Here is a 26,755-nt window from a genome sequence, read left to right on the forward strand (position 1 = left end):
TGTAAGTACAGTTTTGGCAGAGATCTATGTGCAGGCAACTTATTGTACATGATTACAGTTCTAAGCTTATTTCATCAGCATTTTGCAGTACTTTAGCAAGATTGATAACATCCATATACAAATGGATAGCTAAATCTATCTATCTATCTATCTATCTATCTATCTATCTATCTATCTATCTATCTATCTATCTATCCATCCATCCAAAGGAAAAAAAGGCTGCACACCAGATTGTAGTGAAAAAATACCTTAGTGGATTTATTCCATGTGAAAGAGCAACATTTCGGCTCCAAACAGTGAGCCTTACTCAAGCCCTTTTTTTCTGTTGTCTTTATAACTGAAGGACCTGATACTCGCCCTCTAAGGCCCTATAAGGCGCTTTTTATTTTTGTTTACCCATTTTCTGTTTTGATAGTGCTGCTTGGTTCTTTTCTTACTGTATCTATCTATCTATCTACAAAAAGGAAAGTCCAAAGCAGCACAGGTCAATATGGGTGCAGAAGCCGTAGGTCCCCTGGCGAGGGTCCACGTGTATATATCCAGAGAAGAGGCAGCACTCCGTAGTATGTGGAACAGGGTGAATCTTTTATTCCATGTGCAACGTTTCATACTTGAAAAAGGTGTGTTCTCACGCCGAAACGTTGCACATGGAATAAAAGATTCACCCTGTTCCACATACTACGGAGTGCTGCCTCTTCTCTGGATATATCTATCTATCTATATTCTATCTATCTATCTACGAATAGAAAGTCCAGGCAGCACACATTGCAAACAATCAATTGTGGGTGCAAGCTTTGTTGAGTCAGGTCAATGACTCCTCCATGAACAAATAAATAGAAAAGCAGTTTCTAAATAGCAGCACTCCAGACGTCCAAGTCAAACAAAAAGTGGTTCTTTTATTCCATGTTCAGTACTGTGCTTCTGCACATGGAATAAAAGGACTTGGATTTCTGGAGTGCTGCTTATTTTCTATCTATCTATCTTTCTATCTATCTAGGTTCAGTGAAGAGGCAGCACTCCTTGTAGTAGTGAAAGGGGTAAAGCTTTATTCCATAAAAAGCGACGTTTCGGTGTACCGTTACACCTTTATCAAACATCTATCTAAATATCTATCTATCTATCTATCTATGATATGTCAGACAGTACTGACCTATCAGAGTCCATTAACAGCCAGAGGAAGGGGGAAGTGCCAAGGAAGCAGCAGAATAGACAGTTGAATAGCCTGTGAAGCTGCACCACTCAGTCTGTAGCAGACCAGTGGCTGTGTTAAGGGCAGCACCACTGGCCTGACCATCTAAATCAAATCCACAAATACTTATTATAAAATATTGAATTAGAAAACAAATAAAAGACAGGAGGATAGTACCAAAATGCTATTTTTACTGTCACCTTTGATATAAAGCAAAAAATTTGAGGTATACAAAACCTTTGAAATATACTACATCCCAGGCCTTTCAACCATAAATGTGGGGATGTTGAGCAATGTTGTTACTCCTACCGTGTTTTCCCGAAAGTAAGACAGTGTCATACATTCTTTTTACCCGCAAAAGTCCCACTATGTCTTACTTTTGGGGTATGTCTTATATTGGAAAAAGTTAAGGAAACTTTACATGGTGCATTTTGTGAATTGCTTACTTGGTACCGTAATGGCAATCGGATCAATTCCTCTGCACTGCTGGGTACAGGTGTGGCTTCTTCTTCTTCATGGAGCCAATCAGAGGGGCCACCAGCGGCTGCACATGAGGCCACTGAGGCTGCATGTTTTTGTATGTTGTCCATGGTCCTGATGAACCGCGGACAACATTACTACTGCTCCCGCGGCCTCCACATCCCTCTGCTCATTCCGCTCCAGATCCGTCCGCATCCCGCTCTAAATGTCCGCATTCCGCTCTAACCGTCCGCATCCCGCTGTTAATGCATCAAAAGGTACCGGTACTATGGCTTATATTTTTCCAACGCAGTTTACTATGTCTTACTTCGGGGTATGTCTTACCCCGAAATCCTGAAAAAAACTTGGCACTCCTGTGATACTTGATTTGCATATTTTATTATAGTGAATCGGCAATCCAAAATGAATGCATTAATTTTGGATTGCCGATTCACTATAATAAAATATGCAAATCAAGTATCACAGGAGTGCCAAGTTTTTTTTCAAGATTTATTGAGAGGTGTTGCAGCCTACTTGTGCACCCATACCACCAACATTGAGTGACGTGTACTACTTCCACAATTACCCCGAAATCCAACCCCCCCTAAATCCCCCACTATGTCTTACTATCGGGGGTGTCTTACTATCGGGGAAACAGGGTAGATGGTTCCGGACATCATATTCATAACCTAATGACATTGCTTTCATTCCCTACATGCCCCAAAGAAAACAATGATGATTAGAAAATGTGTTGTGGATGAATCAGTTGTAAAAGTGCATGACATGGACAAGGACAGTGAGCCCTAAATCTGAGCCTTCCAAACAGACTCTGGCTACTTACCGTATCCAGTAACTGGGCGTAGGTTCCTCCCTGCGCCAAAGTGTAGACATGTAATAAGAAGACAAACAAATAACACAAAGGGAAGGTTACCAATCCAGGTATCAACAAAATAGCAAGAACATTACAAAATCGACTACACAGGAGAGTAGTTAAGGACGAAAGCCAATTTACAAAATCAGAAGTACAAACGAACAGCTAGAAACAATGAGTGGAGGTGCCTGAACCTTGCTGGTCCAGAGCATGAATTGCAGAGAGCCAGCAGTCCAGCAAATAGAGTGCTGTTCAGACTGCCAACCGAAAAGCACCGGATGGAATTCAACGCTTTTTGAGCCTGAATGTACTAACAGCAGAAGACCGAGACACCAATATAACTTTTTGTTTAAGCCCAGAGAATGAGTCCTTGATTAGTGTCTAAAAGGTGCAGCACTGTCCATTACAATGATCTGTTTTAAAAATAGGTTATTTGATTTTAGACCACTGTCGATGATGTTGACTTTTTGGAAATTCATTGTAGCCATGATGTCACCAACAGTAAAATGTCAGATGTTTTGGTCTTTCCCAAGCTGGCCAACAATTCTAAAAATGCCGCATTGCAGGTGACTTTACTTGCTGCAAATATTGGAAATTGTTGTCCCTTTTGTGTATTTGTTCGTAAATAAATGTTATTTAGGGACCTTGATTATATATTCACTGAAACATTTTAGTTACATTTCACACCCTTCAACTTCTTGGTATTCTTTATTTGGGTGTTCTGAATGAGGAATGTGTACATAGTGTCCAACTTACTGTATGCATTCCTTGTTCTTGCACATTTTCTTGATAAACAGATAAACCCTGTACTAAAAATGTCACTTGCAAAAAAACTTCAGTAAACTTGATAATGGAATCCTCTAATGGATAGCCATAATGATCTTCCACTGAATGTTATAGCAATTATGTAGAAACCCTTTTATGTCTTATTCTAATTAAAGGCTCATATTAAGACAATGTTATGGTTGTTAAGGTTTTTTTGTTCCATATTTAGTTTGCTCATCTTTTAATAGCTTTAAATTTTCTTTTACAGAACAATGTTAAATAGTGTTGGAGGAGAATGAATGACATTCTGTCTTAATTATTCAGACTGCATTAAAATTCATAGTTCAAGGCAACACAAAGATGGGCTTTTTGATCTTCCTTATGTTGATAAATTTTTTAACACTTCATGTAACCATCATGTATCAAAGAGACAGTGGAAATGGATCTCTTTAGTATTAATGTTCTGTGGCTGTAGAAGACGCTTATGAAAAGCCTTTATGGCTTAGTGGGAAGGAATGTCACCAAGGAAGAGATTTTGTTTTTGTTGCCAGGCAATTAAGACATGCAATACAGTACAATACAATACAGTATAACACAATCCTACAAAGAATTGTGTGGTGTCATTTTTCAAGTTACTGTAAGAGATGATAGCTTGGGATCAACAGAAACTGGTTCAAACATTGAAACTATTTTTAAAATATATCATATTGTGTATAGTATTGTAATGTACATACAGTATCTGGAAATATACACATATCCGTCATACAGTTGTCGCACATTCCTCATATCATGTAGCTTCTCCTTGTGCACCTAAAACAGCTCCGAACCATCCAACAACTATGTTGATGTACTTTGGGAATCTGTCATGAAGATTTAGGCTCACTAGGCTGTTATCCAGAATTATAGCAGGTACACAATTATGTTTTTTTTTACATTTTAAGACATTTAGCACTAAGCAAAAACGGAACTTTAAATTATGTGTTTAAATTGTCTATAAGGAGTCACAGGGGTGGAGAATAATCACACTGGTATTTCATCATTTGTGTTGGCATAAGTCCTGTGTACTGTATATAAACATAGGTACCTACAGAAACTGTCACCCAGCAGTTGACTTTTTATGATGCATCTATGCAATGGAATGTTAATTTTTTTCCCGACTGTCCGACACTTGTCAGTAACTGACAAAGTCAGTGCTGGCACCAAACATAGCAGTGAACCTGTCGAATGGTAACTGCTCTGCCTCTGAGCGCCGCCATCTTTAAATGCTGGGATGTGCCCCCGTGATGTCATCCGAGGGTGCCAATTGGTGCAATGACAGCTAGGACTCTGTTAAAGGCTCCCTGCTGTCATTAGGATTTCTATTTTCCTAATGAATTTGAAGGGTAGACACCTTTTTCATGTCCATTAAACCTTTATTTAACAGATATTGCATGTGCTTGGGTGTATGTAGGGTGTACTGTATCTTCCCAAAAGAAGGCACTGGCCTTAGGCAATGCAGTGTCATCAAGTGGCACAAAATTTGTGCAATTATAGTATGTTATGTATGCTCTGTATGATACATGTATGATTAATTTGATATAATATAAATGAGCAGAAAATTCCTTTAGTAAAGAATGTTTTTTAACTATGAAGAATTAAAGGGGTTTTCCCACAAACAAAAGTTGGGCCCTATCTATGGGATAGGGCCTAACCCGCTGATCATTGAGGGTCTCAGTGATGATACCCCCACAGATCATGAAAACGGAGCTGTCTATGGAGCTGACAGAAATTGATGAGCGCGATCTCCATTAGCTCCACAGAGATTAATGGAGCAGAATGGTCATGCGCTGTCGTCTGCTCCATTACCATTATCGGACCCCTCGTTTTCGTGATCTGTGGGGGGTCTCATCACTGAAACCCCCACTGATCAGCAAATTAGGCCCTATCTTGTGGATAGAGCCTAGCTTTTGTTCATGAGAAAACCCCTTTAGGTCATTCAATTTTAACCATAAATATATAGCTTTTGCAGTGTGCTGGATTACTTTTTCACTATTATTTCCGGTGTAGAGATATTTTGTACTGTTACTCAATTTAGGTTTTATCTCAAAATATTAATTTATATTCATACATTGATTTTAGAAGGAAGGAGTTTATGTTTAACAAATATTACAAGATTACAACACTCACAGTGGCTGAATCTATGAGTAAAATGTAGAAATTAGGACAAACCCATCAAACAAGATGGCTCTGGGGGGTATAACCAAAGCCTCTCTGTGCTTCAGAGTCACAGGATGTTACAGTGTACAACAAGCACATTTCTCCCTCCCATTGTGTGCTGAAATTTCCACTGCTGTAGTGACATTTTATCAGGCATAAGGTGGGGAAAAACTTGAGGGAGCAGGGGGAAGTGGAAGCAGTGAAACAGCCTGTGAAGGAACAGCATGGGGGAGCTCTGTAACAGCCCCAGAGCCATTGAGGTTCATTAGCATAAGTATAAACATTTATTTTAGAAGGAAGAAGGCCATAGATAACAAATATACATGGCCACCACAGTTACAGTCCCTCTTTTTATTAGTATGTGCCCCTTGTTTATTTGGGCTTGGTTTTGATGGTAGAAAGCATAAGTAATATCTAAAAAAACACAAAATGCTACCTATGATTTATATCATATTGATGACCTTAGCTCAGAATCTGATAAGCATCAGTATCTGATATTTGAGGTCCCAGCAGCCAGATCCTGCACCACATAGCTTGTCCAGACTGCCTAGAATGCCTAAAGCTGATAGGAGAGGGAGCTCAAAGCAAATGGCTCCATTCACTGTATATAGCTCAAGTCCTATCAGAACAGCTTATTGGTGCATGTTCCATGCATTAGATCCCAACCAATTGGATTTCAATAGCCTATTTTGAAAAAAGTCCTTTACAAGGATACTTACCCAGACCCTTTAAGCATTATGAATGGAAATAAACCATTAAAGCAAATACAGGAAAATATGAAATTACCAGTTAGAAATGGAAGTATAGTTAGCATTCTGTTCCATTTTAATCATCGCTACAATAAGCGCTTCTGCTAAGACATCCTTTACAGAGAAAGGATAGATTTGTATAGTTTGCTTTTCTCCTTATGTTACTTGATACCTATGTATATGTTGCTACGTCTTAGACAATTACAAACAGAATCAACAAGATGCCCTTGTACTGGTGCTTGTGAAATCTTTCTATGCTGAAAGATTAATCTTTGGCCCTTCAAAACAATGTTTGCCTGTTGTGGCCCCAACCCTTCCAAGGTATGTTTCCACTAAAGTTATCAGATAATTCCATATCAGATATATGATGGAAAGTGGGCAAGTTGTCAACTTCAGCTTGGCACCAGTTCATTAACTGATGAAGACGTTGTAAGATAAAACCTGATAAAACTTTACAATAATTGTGCAAACGTATAAAAGAATTTGTATGCCATGTTTTGTGGTTGGCTTAGTAATCTCGATTTAATAGTTAAACTTTATTTTCATCCTGGAAATTGAGAAATTGAACCTTTTTACATCTATTACTGAGCATTAACATTTCAATCTTGGTTTGGCCTCAAATAACACATTCTACTGACTAATGCTAATAAAATAGTGTACTTCTTTCTCCGCACTGGCAGGAAGGCCAACCACCTGTTCTTTTGAAAGATTAATGAGCAAGATGTTAAATTCTCCCACAGTCTTGTATTGTCTGCATTTCCAAATCCTCTCCATCTTCCTTTTAAATATTTTTGAACATTGTAAGTACATGCTGTTTTGCTCCACATATCATATGAAATTAACTTGATTTCATGTGCACAACTGTTGATGTAGATCTACTTTGTTATACTTTTCTGGATAAGTGAAGGTGTGGGTGCATTAAGGTCCAAAAGGAGTTGTTAAAGGGTATGTCCCACAAATGAAAGTTTTTATTTAAACAGTAACCTTCATTTCAGATAATTTTTTTATACTGTGTGTGTGTGGGGGAGGGATGTTGTGAACATTTTTCAACTATACTTCATTAAGAAATTATCCTTAGTTTGTAAAGAAAAAGATTGCTAAGTGCCCCTTACTTAGCATGTTACATCTACGTTGCTATTGCAAATCTGTCTACCAGATTACAGATGGGTCTCTCTTTCCCCCTTGTTTGGGAGGTAGTAGCTTGATTTTTTGATCTAAGCTGAAATTTTTTATGAAACATTTTAGAAAAATGTCCACCACCCCCCACAGTACGAAAAATTATATTGACTGATAGTTACACTTTAAAGTAAATGTGGCACAAACAGGTGGAAGAAGACTCTATCTAGCAGATGCAGTTGTTGGTGGACCTAATAGAAGGAATTATGGGACCTCTAGGACACTGCCATTAGTTGCCAATCCCCTAAGCCCCTCCTACTATCTCTCCTGTTTAGCTCTGCCATATGAGGGGAGAAAGAGCCAACTATGTGTAAAATGTATAACTGCATATTAAAGGGGTATTACAGGAATAAGCATAATTCATATACAAAGGGGTACTCAAAATATAAGCTAATGTGTAATTAGTTGTTATTTAACATTTTGCTTCCCTTAGCAGAAAATGCTGGTGACATACACTGTAATGAAGAATTAAAATGCTACTGGCCCTTTAATCAGTCTGTTAATTTCCTCCGCGCGGTCCGTTGCGGAGAGACACAGGACAGAAGATGGCTGCTGGTCCACATCACATATCCTGCACCTGCCTGGGCAGGTCATATGATCACCAATAAGTTTGGCTGTAGTCGGTTGGTTGAAGTACATCCAGTACGACCAGTGTCTTGGTGAGACACTATGATGGCAGTTACACATAATTACTATGGTAACAGAGCAGCACAGTCTGTTACATCATCACCGGGAGCAGAGCATAAGAGGGAGGAGGAGTTACTGAGAACTAAAGGATCATGGAACTTGTAGTTTCCAGTGGTGGCCATCTTAGTGATAACTCCACCTACTATAGAATCATAAAATCAAACTATTTAAGCACTTTTTTGTGACTAGTGACATTGAGTATTGTTGTACTCATTTATTTATATCATCATGGGTTTTTGTGTCAGACGTTCATATTCCCGGAATACCCCTTTAAAATACATTATTAACCCTCTAATCAACACTTCTAGCATCTAGAAAAAAATGTTGTGGGACAAACCCATTCATTGCCCAAGGGTGGCTGCTATAGTGGACTGGTCCCCACTTTAAATTGTATTTCCATCTTCCGTATTTATGATATATCTGCTTCGGGGACCCGTGGCTATCTTTGGAATGGAGGTACGCTGTCCTCCTTCCAGCAGCCTGGCTGAACAGCGAGGCACTTAACAGTGCCATAGACATAAATGGATTTTGGCCACATATTCACAGCAAACTCTTTGTCCAGCACGGCGGCAGAAAGGTGTCAGTGGTCCCCCATCCTTAAAATACGGACGGGACGCAAACGTGCCCGGTTCCCAGCCAGGTTAATACACACCCCAGTAGCTTTTTACGTTAATTTACATACTACTAAAATAAAGTTTTTCAATGAGTTATGTTAGGTTCCAGGATTATTAAATTACAGATTAGGGCATAAGAAGGCAGGAGGGATCTACCATCAGATCTATTTCTGATAGAAGATTCCTCATGGTAGGTTTCCTTCAAGGTTGCAGTTTACAACAGGTACATGACAGCAAATGGTATAATAAATGCATTTTTGGATCAGGGTAACAGCGGATTTGACCAAGTATTGGCTTTAAAGGGTCACTTCTATTTGATTAAATTAGTTACATTGTATAGATGTGGAGGTAGTTGTGGACTTTTTTTGTAATATAATTTATTAATCAGCTTTACAGCCTGTTGATTATAAAACTTTAAAGTTTCATATTCTGCATATTCAGTGCTGATTCTGACCATTAACAACCCCAGTCTTCTCTTCCTTTCCACCGTGTTCCTATAGCATTTTATTCTCTAGCTGGTGGGAATACACCATAACGGGAATGTTCAAGACTGGCTTTTCTGGCTTTAGATTTGTGCAGTTTCCTTTCAGTATAAATAAGCATTTGTAAGCAATCATTTTTCCATTTTGACCACTGGTTTTGTCAAGGTTATAAATGAAGATTTCTTTTGTAACCTGCCAACAATCTTTCCTGGCTGAGTAATCCTTAAAAATAGTAGAACCTAGTAGTAAGTTCTGGTAGTTTAAATTCACATTTGAATAGTGCATTACAGTCTAGCCTCTACCTTTATAAGGATCTTAAGGGTCTGTTTTGTGTCTTTGAATCTAAATATTAATGTCCAAACATAACCAAGGTCTTAGTTAATTTATACCCTGCTTAAAAGCATACATAATAAAATCTTGTCAAACAAGCAGTCTCTTTGGGATATTGTGAGCAGAACCCAGATAATTATTTATGATACATGACAGGACGGTTTTATTTTCTGCATTTCTTTTGCTTAGGGTGGTTTCACATTGGCGTTTTTTTCCACATCAGTAATTTTTCACTGAACCCATTTTGACAATATGGACACATACAGATTAGTTTTCTCTTCATGGCTTCAGTGATTTTTCACTGATGCCTTACTGAGCCATTCTTTTCAATTGGCCTTTTCACACTTCAGTTTTTTTCAGTTTAGAATCTGTTTTTTTTGTGTTCAATGACAACCGTTGGTCAGTTGGAAAATTTGTGAAAAAAGTTCACTGAAGAAAATGGGTCAGTAAAGCATCAGTAAAAAATGACTGAAGCCAGAAAGAGAAACCCAATCGTTATGTGTCCATAAGCGAGAATGCACCAATGTGTAACCATCCTTATACTTGATATTTTGATATCATTTATACAACCTTGTATGTGTAGTTTTCATCACTTCATTACATTTATTTAACTTTTTTTTTACATTCTTGTAATGCACTTGTTGGCTGCAGCTATTTTTTTAATTCATTTTGAAAGGTAGCAAAACAGTTTGTCTTATTATGGAAAACTTATAAAGGTTGCCTTCAGTAGTTCAGGTACCAATTTATTTTGGGAATTGTGTCATATTTCTATGGCACAATTTGAATGACTTTGTATTGCTACACCTAATATGACAGCACTGAGACATTACAGAGAGTCCCCTGTCTTAAGGAAACCCGATAAATAGATAACCCATAGTTACAGACAGACCTCTGTACCATCTCTGCTGATGCTCTCTGGATACTGGTAAACCTAACTTTAGCCCTAGGCTGCCATTGTAAAATGTATGCATTATCAAAAGGTGCCTGCAGTGAAGCTTTATTGTTATTCTTGGTTCCCAGGACAACCCAAATTATGCACAAATTCACCTTAAAGGGAACCTGTCACCAGGGACCTCATTTTCACTAAAGACAGGTTACAGAAGCCCATTACAACTGCAGTGCAAATATGTCTTTCTGCTTTTGCTTTACAATATAATTGTGTGTTTTAACTCACATGGTACAGGAGCACAAAGGTGGGGGCTGAGAGCTGTGCAGTCTGCAGCACAGACAAGTCGCATGTTGTTTTTTCAATGCATTCAAACCACAGCCAACCCCTGGGACTACACAGAGGATTCAGTAAGGGTGCAAGGTAAGTTATAACACACAATTATATTGTAATTCAAATGCCTAGATAAAGTAGAAAGACATATTTGCAATAGAGCTGTATTGGGCCTTTGCAACCGGTCTTTGCAATGAGGTCCCTGGTGACAGGTTCCTTTTAAAGACAAACCTTCTTCGTAACACGGACTGCCTGTTCTATTCTCATTACTATTATGCAGTGAAACCATATTTTTTATGTGTACTTAATTTATATTATCATTTATTTTACATAAGTTTTTGCTCTAAAATCAGTCTTTGCATTATCTTTGTCTTATGATGCTACAGGCTGGACATGTGCAGTATTAGAGCAGGGTCACATGCACAGAGGCCTTTACACAAAGGAAACAGAGCTCGGGAGAGGTTGCTGCTTGCCAAAGGGTAAGTCAGAAAGAACCTCATTAGTCTACTCATAGGCTGCTATCGTGCAGGGATAGAAGATTATTTGGAAAGACCAAACAGAAATATTAGCATTTACTGCATCATCCAGAAAGATCTCAAAAGTCCCGTCTCTGTATAATTATCAGCTCCAGAAAATTATATAATGATCATCAATCATGCATTGATTGTAATATAGTGTCTGTCAGTGAATAAAGTCCGGTAATATCTTGATTGTAAATTCTCTCATGTTAAATAATAGGGTGCACTAATACCTAGATCATAAAAGTGCTGTTGTCAGTGAATAGGATGCAGTAATACCTAAATTATAAAATTTATATTGTCAGTGCATATAGTGCAGTAATAACTTGATTGTAAAGTTGGCTCCTGTGAGTTAATAGCATGTAGTCATAGCTTGATTGTAAAGTTGCTCCTGTCAGTCAATAGCATCCAATAACACCTAGGTAATAAAGTTGCTTCTGTCAGTGAATAGTGTCCAATAATACCTTCATCGTAAAAGTGTTCCTGTTAGTGAATAGCATACAGTAATACCTTGATTGTCAAGTTTATACTGTCAGTGCATAACATCCAGTAACAGGTTGATTGTAATGTTTCTCATGTCAGTGAATAGCATCCGGTCGTACCTTGTTACTCCTGTCAGTCAATATCTTCTAGTCATAGCTTAATTGTAAAGTTGATACTGTCAGTAAATAGCATTCAATAATAACTAGATTGTAAAGTTGCTTCTGTTAGTGAATAGCATCAAGTAATGCCTAAATTGTAAAGTTGTTTCTATCAGTGAATAGTATCCAGAAATACTTAGATTGTAAAGTTGTTGCTTGAAGTGAAAAGAGTCCAATAATACCTTAATTGTAAAGATTCTCATGTTAGTGAATACAGTACACTAATACCTAAGTCATAAAAGTGCTATTGACAGTATACACTCACCGGCCACTTTATTAGGTACACCATGCTAGTAACGGGTTGGACCCCCTTTTGCCTTCAGAACTGCTTAAATTCTTCGTGGCATAGATTCAACAAGGTGCTGGAAGCATTCCTCAGAGATTTTGGTCCATATTGACATGATGGCATCACACAGTTGCCGCAGATTTGTCGGCTGCACATCCATAATGCGAATCTCCCGTTCCACCACATCCCAAAGATGCTCTATTGGATTGAGATCTGGTGACTGTGGAGGCCATTTGAGTACAGTGAACTCATTGTCATGTTCAAGAAACCAGTCTGAGATGATTCCAGCTTTATGACATGGCACATTATCCTGCTGAAAGTAGCCATCAGATGTTGGGTACATTGGTCATAAAGGGATGGACATGGTCAGCAACAATACTCAGGTAGGCTGTGGCGTTGCAACGATGCTCAATTGGTACCAAGGGGCCCAAAGAGTGCCAAGAAAATATTCCCCACACCATGACACTACCACCAGCCTGAACCATTTATACAAGGCAGGATGGATCCATGCTTTCATGTTGTTGACGCCAAATTCTGACCCTACCATCCGAATGTCGCAGCAGAAATCGAGACTCATAAGACCAGGCAACGTTTTTCCAATCTTCTACTGTCCAATTTCGATGAGCTTGTGCAAATTGTAGCCTCAGTTTCTTGTTCTTAGCTGAAAGGAGTGGCACTGTTTGTGGTCTTCTGCTGCTGTAGCCCATCTGCCTCAAAGTTCAACGTACTGTGCGTTCAAAGATGCTTTTCTGCCTACCTTGGTTGTAACGGGTGGCGATTTGAGTCACTGTTGCCTTTCTATCAGCTCGAACCAGTCTGCCCATTCTCCTCTGACCTCTGACATCAACAAGGCATTTCCGCCCACAGAACTGCCGCTCACTGGATGTTTTTTCTTTTTCGGACCATTCTCTGTAAACCCTAGAGATGGTTGTGCGTGAAAATCCCAGTAGATCAGCAGTTTCTGAAATACTCAGACCAGCCCTTCTGGCACCAAAAACCATGCCACGTTCAAAGGCACTCAAATCACCTTTCTTCCCCATACTGATGCTCGGTTTGAACTGCAGGAGATTGTCTTGACCATGTCTACATGCCTAAATGCATGTCATGTGATTGGCTGATTAGAAATTAAGTGTTAACGAGCAGTTGCACAGGTGTACCTAATAAAGTGGCCGGTTAGTGTATATTGTGCAGTAATACCTAAGTTTTAAAGTTTATACTGTCAGTAATACCCTGATTGTAAATTTGCTCCTGTCAGTGAGTAGCATCCAGTCATACCTTGACTGTAAAGTTGCTCTTGTTAATGAATAACATCCAGTCATATTTTCATTGTAAAGTTGCTCCTGTGAGTGAGTACAATACTATGTACAATAGTAATACCTAAATTGTAAAGTTGACCCTGTTAGTGAATAGTATCCAGTAATAGCTTTGATTGTAAAGATTCTCCTGTCAGTGAATAGCATGCACTAATACAATGATAATAAAAGTGGTGTTATCAGTGAGTAGCGTGCAATAATACCAAGATTGTGTAGTTCTTCCTGTCAGAGAATAGCTTGCAATAATAACTAGATTGTACATATTCTACTGGCAGTGAATAGCGTCCAATAAAACCTAGGTTGTACATTTTTGTTCCTGTCAGTGAATATCAACCAATAATACCTTGATCGTAAAGTTTCTTCTGTCAGTGAATAACATCTAGTAATACCTTGTTTGTAAAGTTGCTCCTGCCAGTGAATAGGGTTCAGTTATACCTTGATCGTAAAGTTGCTCCTGTTCTGAGATATATTATTATATGGATGGTTTTTGGTTACAAAATGGCCAAAAAATCAAGCTGCATCCACAATACAGAAAGGGAGAAGCATTATATACTAATTCTCCTCTGGTGTCGCAGGTACTTCACTATGAATGTACCATTATGGATTAATATGATGTTGATGAGGACAATCATAAATGTATTGCAGTATCCAACGATTTTAATATACAGGCAAAGCTCCTGATACTGCTCCTTGTTTTCAGAGTTTTTCAGTAAGTCAATGATGAAACTTGCATGTTTTTCCATCATTGGTAAAACTGATTTGACCCTCGAATAGTGGTAATCCTCCATTGAGATCATATCAAATCTATACTGACTACAGGCAAAGAACACGCAAAGATTTTCAGTGAAACTGTTATAAATGTTGCATGTGGCGTCTGTAATCTCCAGGAGGTGAACATTGTCATCGTAGCCCTCAATGTCAGATGGGAACTCCAACACTAGTGTATTTTACTATCATGAGCTCCAGTGGTGAAATCCTCAAAGTTTTTGTTTTTCTAAAAAAAATCTTCCTTTTATCTTTTTAAAGTTTCTGTTTTTCAAAAAAGCTTGTTTTATTTTTTATTAATGTTTTCCCCCAAAAGTTTCAGTTGATCCAGGGAGTTACTATAGGGGTTGGGAGGGAATTTTTCCCTACTTTTTGTAGTATGTGGTCTTTTTCCCAGACAGATGAGTATTAGTACGGCCTGCTGCATTTCCCCATGGCTGTGTGAAATTGGTGGAACCGGTCAATGCTGCCTGCATGAGTAGGCAGGAGAAGAGGAAGCAGAGTAGTAGTAGGGGGCAAATGGAGGCAAGGAGTGATGTCCTGAAATCCTCGGTGGTGGAAGTATATGCTCCATTGCAATTTTTGCCTTGGCCACTACATTAACTCAGTCGGAAGTTAAAGCCATGTAGCGTCCCTGCTTATGCTTACTTGTTCATATTGTGACATCACAAGTGCATTGCCCAGTGCACACCTTATTTTTTTCCACAACATATTGGTGGTAAGCAGGGATGGCTTGCTGGAAATTATGTTTTCTGGGGCAGTTATTATCATTACCTTTAAACGATGTCGGGTCTAGGACATAGTCATTACATCTCTTCTTCAACCAAGCCCTCAATGCTGCCCTCATTGTCCACATTGCAGAAAGCTGGCACTTTGGTTTCATCTTCATCATGGTAGATGTCCAGCACAAGTTGTTGGGTATCTGGAAACTTTATGTCTGCAACTAGGGCAGGTGGATGGCCCATGCAATCCCAGCTCGGAGAGTTATCATAGAGCATTAGTGACTGCTCCATGGCCTGTTCCTTTTGCCCTTGCTGTTTTGAACAGGGGTGAGATGGAGTGCTTTGCACAAAAGAAGTGAACTTTTTTCAAGACAATCCCATGGAACTTGCAGCACTCGCAACGTAATTGGCCAATGTCTTAACTTCTTCTATCCTCTCTTTTCTGGAAATACACATGCAGTACATGACAATGCCTTTATATTAAAATTTTTCAGCTGCCCCTCACTCTCACTATAGCTTCCACCGCACCTTTGCAGTCTTCTTCTAACACAGTGACATTAACAGCATTTTATTATAATTATTTTACATTTTTTATTATTCCTTTATTTGTTTCTTTTTTATGTTTTATTCTTATTTTAAGTACTTTCCCTAGCCCATTGTGGGAAGGGCAACTGCCCTGTTATTTTAAATTTTCAACGTAGTGTGGTAGAAAAAAGAAAGCGGCACTCACCAGGTCAATCTTCTTTTATTGAACAACCATGGGCAGGGAGATATGGCAAGGAATCACTCATGGCGACGGGCCGTTTCGCGCAGTCCTGCGCTTCCTCTAGCCGTGTCTAGAGTAAGCGCAGGACTGCGCGAAACGGCCCGTCGCCGTGAGTGATGCCTGTATGGTATACATTTTAACATTTGTATGGAATACTTGTTTAAAGGGGGTGCGGACAAATCCTCCTCCAACCCACCACGTATGGGCTCAATGGCCCCGACATGGACGGGGAGGGCACTAAGGGAGAGGTAGTAGGGAGGGGAAGGAAGGGAATGGGTGGGGTGTGTATTAGGGTGAGAACCTATTGTCTAAGGCCCCTTCCACACTTGCGTTGCAGATCACATCAGAGTTTGATCTGGGCACGATCAGGGTTTGGTCAGTGAAAAACTGACATGAGTTCGATAAATTTTCAGTCAGAGTTTGTGCAGTGTCTCAGTTTTCCACGCGCATTTTCAATGAAATTTCAATGCAATTTCAATGCGTTTTTCACGTGCAGATAATGAGCGTGAAAAGCACTCTGGACTATGCTCTATCTTTTCTATGGCAATTGATGCATGAAAAACCCATTGCATTTGTGAGTGCAATGCGTTTTTGATGTATCTCCATAGACTTGTATGGTGCGTTTTTCATGCGCATGACTTGCAAAGGTAGAGCGTGTTGAGATTTAAACGTGCGTTAAAAAAAACGTGCGTGTGTGAAAAAAAATGCAAGTCTGAAAAAAACCATTGATTACAATGAGTAAGAGTGCAATGCAACTTATGCGAGTCAAAAGCATGCGCAGAACACGCACGGGAAAAACGCAAGTGTGGCAGGGGCCTAATACTTTACATAAAACATATTACATAAAACAGTTGTACTACTAAGCCCAACCTGCAATTTTGGACCACCTGTATACATATTATACAAAATGAGAAAGAATAGTAAATGACAAAGGAAACAGGTCAAACGTACAGCATATATTTAAAGTATAGATGTCAAGTCTCGAAAAATGATTGTGACCAAATTAGCACATCCCCACTGTGTCTGCTCAAAGTTGGATTCTGCAATAATTCCCTGGATCACCCAGGAAATATTTCTAATAAGTGATTTTTTTTACCAGCTTACTTCCACATGTCTGATTTCCGCTCATTTAAAATAATTAATCAGGTATAAAGGATGAGAAATCAGTCCCTTTACATACTCATAATGACTACCCGGCCCTGATCATATAGTCTTAATCTCACAAGAGTCAGAGCTTTATTATATCATGTGACCAGATGTTTATGCTGTACTTAAGACATCCAGTCCTCTCAATTATAGCTGCCAAATGGTGCATGCTCATACAGAGATACACATGCACCTGGTCTGTGTGAGGAAAATTATTTAAAAAGAAAAAAACCTAATAGTTTTGTTAAAATATATTAAATATTATAGTTAGATAAAATATCTTAAGTATGTAACATGTGGAATTCTATTAGTATCAATACAAATCACCATTATCATAATCATCATGCATTTTCAATACCTAAATCATATTAGTCTACGTAACAATCCTGATATGATAAAACATATGTTTTGTTTGTGTACACACATCATGCATTTACCATAAAACAAGAAAATTAACTTGGCATCAGACTACTTTTTATTACTTTGCAGTATATACTTTGAAGTGCCAGACTTACCAGCTGCTCATCTATAAAACAGCCAGTCCCACAAAGAATGATAACTGAGATATGATACACCTGAGAAAAATAGCTAACATTTAATGGCATTACCATCAAAAATAAATCATGATTACATTAGGGACACTAACTCATAGATCCAGGCACTGTGACTGTGGTAATCTTCTTCTATTTGTTATCCATGGCCTCCTTCCTTCAAAAATACACTTTTAAAATTATGCAAATAAGTAAGAAGGGCTCCTGGTGGTGTTACCAGAGCTCCATGATTCAGCTTCACAGGCTTGTACACTGTCTCGCCAGCCCCTTACTCCCTCAGCACTTCTCCTCCCCCTTTGCCTGATGTAATCTCACTGCAACAGAGCAAGTTTAAAAACACTGTAAAAGCCTTTGAACCTACACCATACAAAGGTGGGGGTTGTTGCATATTGCAGCAAACCCCCACCGCTAATAAACACGGTCGATGCTTGCACCGATCGCGGCTATTAACCCTTTCATTGCCTGCGGCATTTAAAAGACGGCACGGGCGCCGCCATCTTTATTACAATCTCTGCGCCCCCGAACTTCATCAGGGGGCGGCAATCGGTTGCCATGGTAGGGTCTTCGTTTGAACAGAGGCTATCTGGCTCCTGCAGATTGTAATGAATGAGCTGCAAAAATGCCATATATTGCAATACAGAAGTATTGCATTATATGGTTGAACGATCTGACTATCTAGGGTTAATGTACCTTAGATGGTCCAAGAATTAGGGAAAAAAAAGAAAAAAAAAGTTTAAGACTAATAAAATTTTTAAGTTTAAAATTATTAAAATATTAAAAATTCAAATCACCCCCCTTTCGCTAGAACTGATATAAAATATAATAAACATTACAAATCACAGACACATTAGGTATTGCTGCGTCCCAAAATGCCCAATCTATCAAAATATAAAAACGGTTATGGCCGGCGGTGACCTCCGAGATGGGAAATGGCGTCCACATGTCCGAAATGTGACTTTTACACCTTTTTACATCACATAAAAAATGGAATAAAAAATGATCAAAATGTTGCACAGACCTCAGAATGGTAGCAATGAAAATGTCGGCTCATTTCACACCTCACACAGCTCCATGTGCCAAAGTATGAAAAAGTTATTAGCTTCAGAAGATGGCAAAATTTTTTCTTTTCTTTTTTGTACACATTAGTTTAATTTTTAAAAATTTATTAAAACACAATAAAACCTATATAAATTTGGTATCACCGCGATCGCACCGAACCAAAGAATAAAGCTGAGGTGTTATTTTGAGTGCACAGTCAAAGTCGTAAAAACTGAGCCCAGTTTTTTTTTCAATTTTTCCACATTTGGAATTTTTTTTCAGCTTTGCAGTACACGGCATGTTAAAATAAATAACATTACTGGAAAGTAAAATTTGTTACGCACAAAATAAGCCCTCACACAGGTCTGTACACGTAAAAATGAAAAAGTTATGGATTTTTGAAGGTGGAGAGCGAGAAATGAGCGAAAAAACCCTGCGTCCTTAAGGGGTTAAACAGTAATTTTTGGACCCTAAGGCCCCTTCCACACTAGCGTTTTTCACGCGCGAGTTCTGCGCATGCTTTTGACGCGCAGAACTTGCATTGCACTCTGTCCCATTGTTTCCAATGGGTCTTTCCTCATTTGCGTTGTTTTTCATGCGCTACATGCTCTACTTTTGCGTTTCATGCGCGTTTTTCCGGCCCCATTCAAGTCTATGGAGATGCATCAAAAATGCATTGCACTTGCAAGCATTGCAAGTGCAATGCGAATGCAATGCGTTTTAAATGGATGGGTTGCTAGGTGACATGAATAATTCCCCTGCTCGAGATCGAGCATTTAATTAAAAAAACACAGTGAAGAACAGTGAAGAATAGAATAAAAACAGTGAACACAGGATCATTTAAGTGAAAAACACAGTAAAGAACACAGTGAAGAATAGATTACAGATGTTCGGCACATTTGCTTACTTGTCGGGAGATACGCGCGGAGCGGTGCGAACAAAATAGCATGTGAAGAACAATAAATACACTGCAATGTCTTCTTCACACATATATATTGTTCTTCACATGCTATTTTGTTCGCACCGTTCCGCGCGTATCTCCCGACAAGTAAGCAGATGTGCCGAACATCTGTTATCTATTCTTCACTGTGTTCTTTACTGTGTTTTTCACTTAAATGATCCTGTGTTCACTGTGTTCACCGTTTTCACTGTTTTTATTCTATTCTTCACTGTTCTTCACATCTGCTAACTTGTCGGGAGATAATATACGCGCGCGGAACAGTGAAGAAAAGATTGTAGATGTTTGCATACATCTGCTATTTTATCAGAAGACATTCTTTTTCAATTAAATAAAACATTTTATTCCCGAACCATGGTCCCTTTGAAAAAGTCCCATTGACTTAAAAAAACGCGCGTGAAAAACGCAAAAACGCTAATGACTCCAAGGAAAAATGGAACAAAAACGCAGCCAAAAACGTCAGTTTTTCACGCATTGCACCCTGACGTGAAATGCAACGCTAGTGTGGAAGGGGCCTAACTCTGTGTATTTTGGGATCTAGGTATATTATAGACACCAATGACTCAATGCAGAAGACAAAGAAAAGGGGAGACAAGGGGTACCCATGTCTTCTTCCGTTCCTAATAGAAATCAAGGCCGAGGATGCATGTAGGAGTTTTATGGTGGCAGTAGGGCTGGAATAAAGACCCGGGATTGCATGAACAAAAGGACCCACAACCCCATTGAATCAAGAACTTAACAGCCCAGTTGAGGTGATCAAAAGACTTCTCTGGGTCAAGGCAAAAGAAGAAGTGCCTGATCGTCCATCTTATTAACCATGTCAATAGGATCAATAGTTTGTCTAGTGTTATTGCCCCCTTGGTGAGAACCCCACCTAGTCTTTGTGAACCAGCTGAGAGATCCATTGCAACATGTAATTTGCCAATAATTTTGTGTATATGTTTAACTCAGCAGTAATGAGTAGCATTTGCCCTCAGAGAACTCTTAGGCTACTGCATTTCCCCAGTAGCCTTTGTTAATAATTTTTATACCAATGTCTTATATACCAAAGTTTATTTCGGTAGCATCTTGATCCCAGAATTGGGCAAAAACGGGATGCAGTTGCTGCGGGAAGGAGGAATCTGCATCAGGAACTACTTGAAAAAGTAGTTACCCGATTGTGGATTCCCTTTAAGTTTACATAATATGTAAAAAAAAAACTGTTTGTTTCAGGATATTCTATAATTTGCACACTATGCACATTCCATCCACATTTATTTTGTAATTTTTACTGCCGTTTATGTCAAATAAGGCAGATGGATAAACCTTTTGTAAACCTCAGGTGTATATATCAGGTACAGTATATATGACATCAAACCAATAATTGAAATATACACAGTTGACTTAAAGGCTCTGGTTACACTTACTTTATGTTTTGGTCATTTAGATTTTTTTCATGTCATACACAGTTCAGCTATAATTGGCATTAAAATATTCTGATAAGCCTCAAAGGAACAGACCTCACTAAAGTCAATGGAACTCAGTGTATCATAACTCTTGGGTGAGTGTGAACTGGGTCTAGAGTATTTTATGGAGCAGAATAATCATAGTTTCTCTTCTTCCTATTTCCATGCCATTACCATAGAGCTAATAAGCATTTTATTTTATTTTAATCTGCTTAAATAGTTCTTTTCATGGTTCACATGTAGCATAGAAGAAACCTTGGCTTATTATTGGAGCAGCTGCTATTATAGTGGCCATTATCTTTATTCAGAACAATAACAGAAATTAAAGGATGAACATGCACTGTGACTCATAGTCAGCCTGCTGCTGCTACTGTGGCTGCCAATGGCATCGTGCTTTTAATGGAACAGCTTGAAAAAATACTCATTTTCTTTTTTATTGCATGCAAACCACAATACATATTACTGAGAGTATAATGCCTTGTTTTCCTTCATGTATGACATGTAGAAGCTGATGGTTGATTATTTTATGTTCTGTTATTGCTTCGTTCATTTATCCACACAATGATGTCACTAAAAGCAGTGACATAGCCATGATATTTCTGAGCAATTAGGAACCACTGTTCATTAACGGGTGCAGCATTGTTGTACAATGTAATGAACAAATCCCTTTCTGTTTATAGGGTCTTATCTTGAAACTGCTCCTTTGGAACACAAATTTAGCTGATACATAGGGGCCCATTTACTTACCCGTCCACTGGAGTTCACCAAAAGTGCATTGTCCAACGATAATGCGATTCACTAAGAAGCGCCCAATATCCTGCATGTGTCGCTTCCCCACTCAGGTCCGACAGAGTTCACCTTCTTTTTGTGCTGCATGTAAGTGCTTGGGCTTGCAACACAATTTGAAAGTTAAATCAGCGATCAGTCCGAATCAGTCAGATCGTCTGACGGCACATCCCCAAAATTATTTCGCATGGAAGCCAGAAAATGTTGCTGTGCCAAAAGTTATTCGCATGTGCCAAAATCCTACCACAGATACTTCTTAAATACCTTTGCAATCTGCGTAATCCCCCAAAAAGGCGCACAGTTTAACGAAAGTGCGATCCGCGACCCCTAGGAAATGAGCCCCATAGTGTTGAACGGACCCAAACCAGAACTTCATTAGAAGTTTGGGTCCAGATGTGGGTCCAGCTCAACACACTGCTGGTAACGGATTGTGGGCGTTAACTGTTTAAATGCCGTCAGCAAAGTCAACGAACAGCATATCAAGTTCGTGTTCGGATGAACTTGGCTAAACCTGAACTTCTCAGGGTCCGCTCATCACTACTAATTTATTCTCTAAAAAGGAGAATAAAGTATGATCAACCCTCAAGAACTTTCCCAAGTTGAAATATAACTCTTTTGTTACTGGAGAAAGAGTAATATTTTTTAAAACTTTCATAGGAGCTTTATGAATAAATTCTCATCTGAAAAATAAAGTTGTGTCTTTGAGGCTTTGCATAGAGTAAGAAGATCACAGTGAAGAATCCCTATTTTCTCCCTTTTATCTATCAGTGGTTTCCAGTGAAGGGGAAATACCATTTTTTCAAAACTGTATTCTTGCAGTGGAAAACCCAGAGCTCCTTCTTTGCAGTACAAGGTTTTACTATTCCGATTATACAATATTCATGTTATCCCAACATACACTGCACAAATGCTGTAGACTATGGAATGTGCATATTTGTAATATTTTCAGACATGTTATGGCAGTACATAAATTGGTGACAAAGATGTAGCTACACTTTTGTTTTAAACTGAGGCCAAATATATACACTGTTGTCATCAAGCATCAATTTAAAACTTGTATCTCAACTATCATAAAAGAGATGAGTATACAATAACTTTTTTTAATTTGGGTCATCAATTAGCAAAGGTTTTCTTAGCTTGAATATGTGCTAAGACGTAGATATAATGATGATGTGTTCCCATACGCAGGTAAATTGGACGAAAAGACAATTAAATAGGCAATCTATATTCCACTTTCAACGAAAAAGCATAGTTAATTGTAAAAACCATGAATGTGCAGAAATGTAATAATCCATTGGAATTCATTTGTATGTATTACAAAAGAACAGATGGGTGTCTGTGCAGTGCGTTGTTATTCTGTTTTAATCATATCTTCTTCTAGTGGCTATGCTTCTGTTTTTCTGTCATGATGTACCGCTAGAAAAGACACAACAGGTTGCGTAGGGAAGCAATAACCCATGACTGAACAGCATTTTACTGGCATACAAGAGCTCTGGTATTGAATCCATCTGCTGATGTTTGTTTTTAGTTCCAAAATCTCTGTTCCTTTACCAATAGATATACAGTTAATTTCATTTAATGGGTCCTACACATAAGGCATAGAATACCACTTGTGCATAAAATGCTGAGTGCAAAGTGTATATTCATATTCAGATAGTAAATAGTGCAGTTACAAGTGCTTGGCACCTGGGAAAATATAGCCTGGTTGAAAATTGCAGTATTACAAAAAAGCTATATAAATTAGACGTGGCTTTTGCCCAGTTCATTTTAACCAGTTAGTTTTCCTACTAACAATTTCCCAGGACAGAATTTTTATTGTATAATATAAGCAAGATTCCTTAATATTAAATCATGACCTACTGGTAGAGGTCTTACTAATAATTGGTGTTGTTTGGATTGGATGGGGGTGAGAAGACCAAGGAAGACAGACGACAAATATTAAACAGGACCAGTGAACAGATTTTGACCCACCTGGCTAATAATGCCTGCTGATAAAGGGTTAAAAGTCCTCCCTATATTACATAAAATTAGCTGCCAGTGGGGCACTGCACCTTAATAACAGACATTTTTCTGATATGCAAATTAGCTTTTCTGACTCATCTCTAGCAGCCTGAGAGAGGAGAAGAGTCAGAGATACCAGTGAACCACACCCTATTCTTCTACCTGATAGCTCTGTGCCTCTTCAAACCAATGCTCTGCCTCCTTGTACATAGCGACCGTCGGCTAATATTCAACTACAGACATTTAAAGCTCTATGTACAGATGGGAAATATTGTTTCAATCTTTTTACATGGTACCTTGTGTTACATTCATGACATGTGACCAATGACATCATTGCAGGTCCTTCAGCCATCTAAGAATAGCAAACTGTACACCATGTATGGGATTACATGAAATCACAGCAGCCTGAGATTACCTGAGATTATGTCACTGGTCACATGACATGAACTTTGACCAGTAAGGAGGCATAAGGCATGGGTAGGATTAGATGGGAGGGGCTGGCTGAACAGGAGACCCCCCCCCCTGATGCCAGTTAATATAAGATGTAAGTTGATTTCTGTGGATGTAATTGAAACTATTTTTAGCTAAAAGAAGGGGGGCAGTCAGCTATTATGGCGCTATAGTAACCTGTCACTGACTGTATATGTGCAAATGTGGCCAGTCACCACAGATCACTAGTGGTGTACCATCTTGAACTGCATGTGTATCCTGAATTACGTATGTGGTAGAGCAGATAGCCATATCATGTGAAGCTTGAGAATGGTTCGGTCGCTTTCACACAAACATATGCTCACCCCAATAAGCATGCATCCGCAGTGCACACACCTCACCTCGCCATAGAGAGGAATGCAGCAAGGCCATACTTACAGCGAAAGCTCTTTTTTTTCCCTGTGTATGGTATGGTGGGAAATACGTCCATTTAAATAGATGGACATATTACCGATTGAAATGCATGTAGCTGTATACAACCTGTACTGAAATGGTACAGTACCGGTAGTGTACAACCAAACAAAAACATCTGTGTGAAAGGGACTTTAGGATGATTCATATTTATCAGGGCCTCTGTTATTTCTACGTCAGGGAGGGCCGGGAATAGAAGTAAATGTTGCGCAGCACCGCTTTGGATACATCAAGAGGCTTCAGCCTATTCATGTTTTGTGCTGTGAAAAAGCAGCAGCGGGACTATCATATGTCGGCGCACTAGCACTAGCGTATGATAAATATCCACCACAGTGTTGAATTTTACTGTGTCTGGTGTATGGACAGCATGTGAGCTGTCAATTGGTTGCAGTTATTTGTATTAGGTTGTTTTTGGAATATATTTTTCCTCAGAATGCTACTTGTACTGTGGATGGATTACCCTGACTACCCTATTGACTGAAAAAGTGGAGGTCATCAGGTAGAACGTATTGATCAGGTCTGGGACCTGACCAGTACTAAGTAGTAAAGTCAACCACAAAGCCACAGTATTTTCAGTCATGTAAAAATAAGAGGTTTCAAGATCTGTATCACAAAGAATCACAAAGAAAAAAGTTTTCGAACACTTTTTGGGACTTCAGTCACAGAAGACATTTCCTGCAAGTCCTCAGATTTCAGCGTACCTTATTTATAGTATATTTTATTGTTATGGTACCTTTTATTATAACATTGGTCTTTTTATGGTGATTCCCATGTCTTTTCTGGTATGGTAACGGTAATTATCAATTTAGAGTGTAATGGCATAAAAATCATGGCAGGGTCAGCTCCAGGTTTCAGTAGGCCCCTGGTCGACAGAGCCTCAGGAGGTCCGTTTGCAGCGAACACACATGGTGGCATTAAAAATTCAAAAACTAATACAGTCTCCTGTTCACTAGTTTATCACACCAAACAGTCCCCTCATGGTTATTTTATATAAAGCACCCCTCACCCCCTTTTGATTCATTAGATGCAGCGCAACTCACCCCCATGGATTCCTTATGTACAGCCTTATGTGGGCCCCCCAGCAGCTCTGGGTTCTAGCACTTACCCAGGTATGCCCGATGCAGGAGCGGGTCCTGCATCATTGTATGCCAGTAATATATGGGCTTTGCATGATGGTAATATGGAATTGTTTATATAATGACTGTGGCTATAGTATATACATAGGGTTCATAACATGGGGGGCTATACTTGGGTACTAAACTGCCTGGAGAAAGCGCAAAATGGCCCGTCGGCTTAGCGGCACTGCGTGCCTCCTTGTGTATGTTTCTGCACTAATAAAGAAGACTTGTCACCACCGGTGAGTGCCATCCTGCCTTCTTATTTTACCTATACTTGGGTACTGCCACACGTTATTAATGTAATTGGCTATTACCATGTATTAACAGTATTATATGCAAGATGAATATCTAACAAACCATACATAATACCTATACACATATATCAAGCAAAAATGATGCAACCATGTTGTATAAGTGAGACCTTATAATTTTACTCTCTGAATAGGGTTGTAAGGCTCCCTTTACAACATGCATTCTCTGAGCTCCTAAGTTGCCAATAAACTAAATATATAGTGGTTTATTTACAAAGGGTCCGCGAACGCACTTTCGTCGGACTTTCCGACGTTTCTGACTTTTGCGCTGTGGTGACAGATATAATTAACAGGGCTTGTGTCGCACCAGAAGGATTTTGGCACAGCTGCGCTAGCTTTCGTGCAACAGAAATGGGGGGGGGGGGGCTGTCGGAGAATCCGGCTGATTCGGACTAAGTGCGGGATTTAAATTTCAAATTGTGTCGCAGTAAGATCAATCGCTTACATGCACCAGGAAGAAGAAGGTGAACTGTCAGACCTGAGCGGGGAAGCAACAGATGTAGGATATCGTTTAAAGGACTGGTTAGCACAACCAAATATAATGTCAGATAGCCTTGTGCAACATGAATAAGCATGTGAAAAAGGCAAAAGTGATGCACAAAAACGGCAAATACATAGATACTCAAAATGTGCACCAAAAAATACTTATTTTATTAAAGTCAAAGAACAAACAAAAATACCAGACAAAGTCATCTAAAACCATTTAAAACAATAATGTACATAGAATAACCAAAGTGGAGATCCTGGTCTGGG

The sequence above is a fragment of the Engystomops pustulosus genome, chromosome 4 (assembly GCF_040894005.1).
Source record: "Engystomops pustulosus chromosome 4, aEngPut4.maternal, whole genome shotgun sequence".
Taxonomy (NCBI): Eukaryota; Metazoa; Chordata; class Amphibia; order Anura; family Leptodactylidae; genus Engystomops; species Engystomops pustulosus.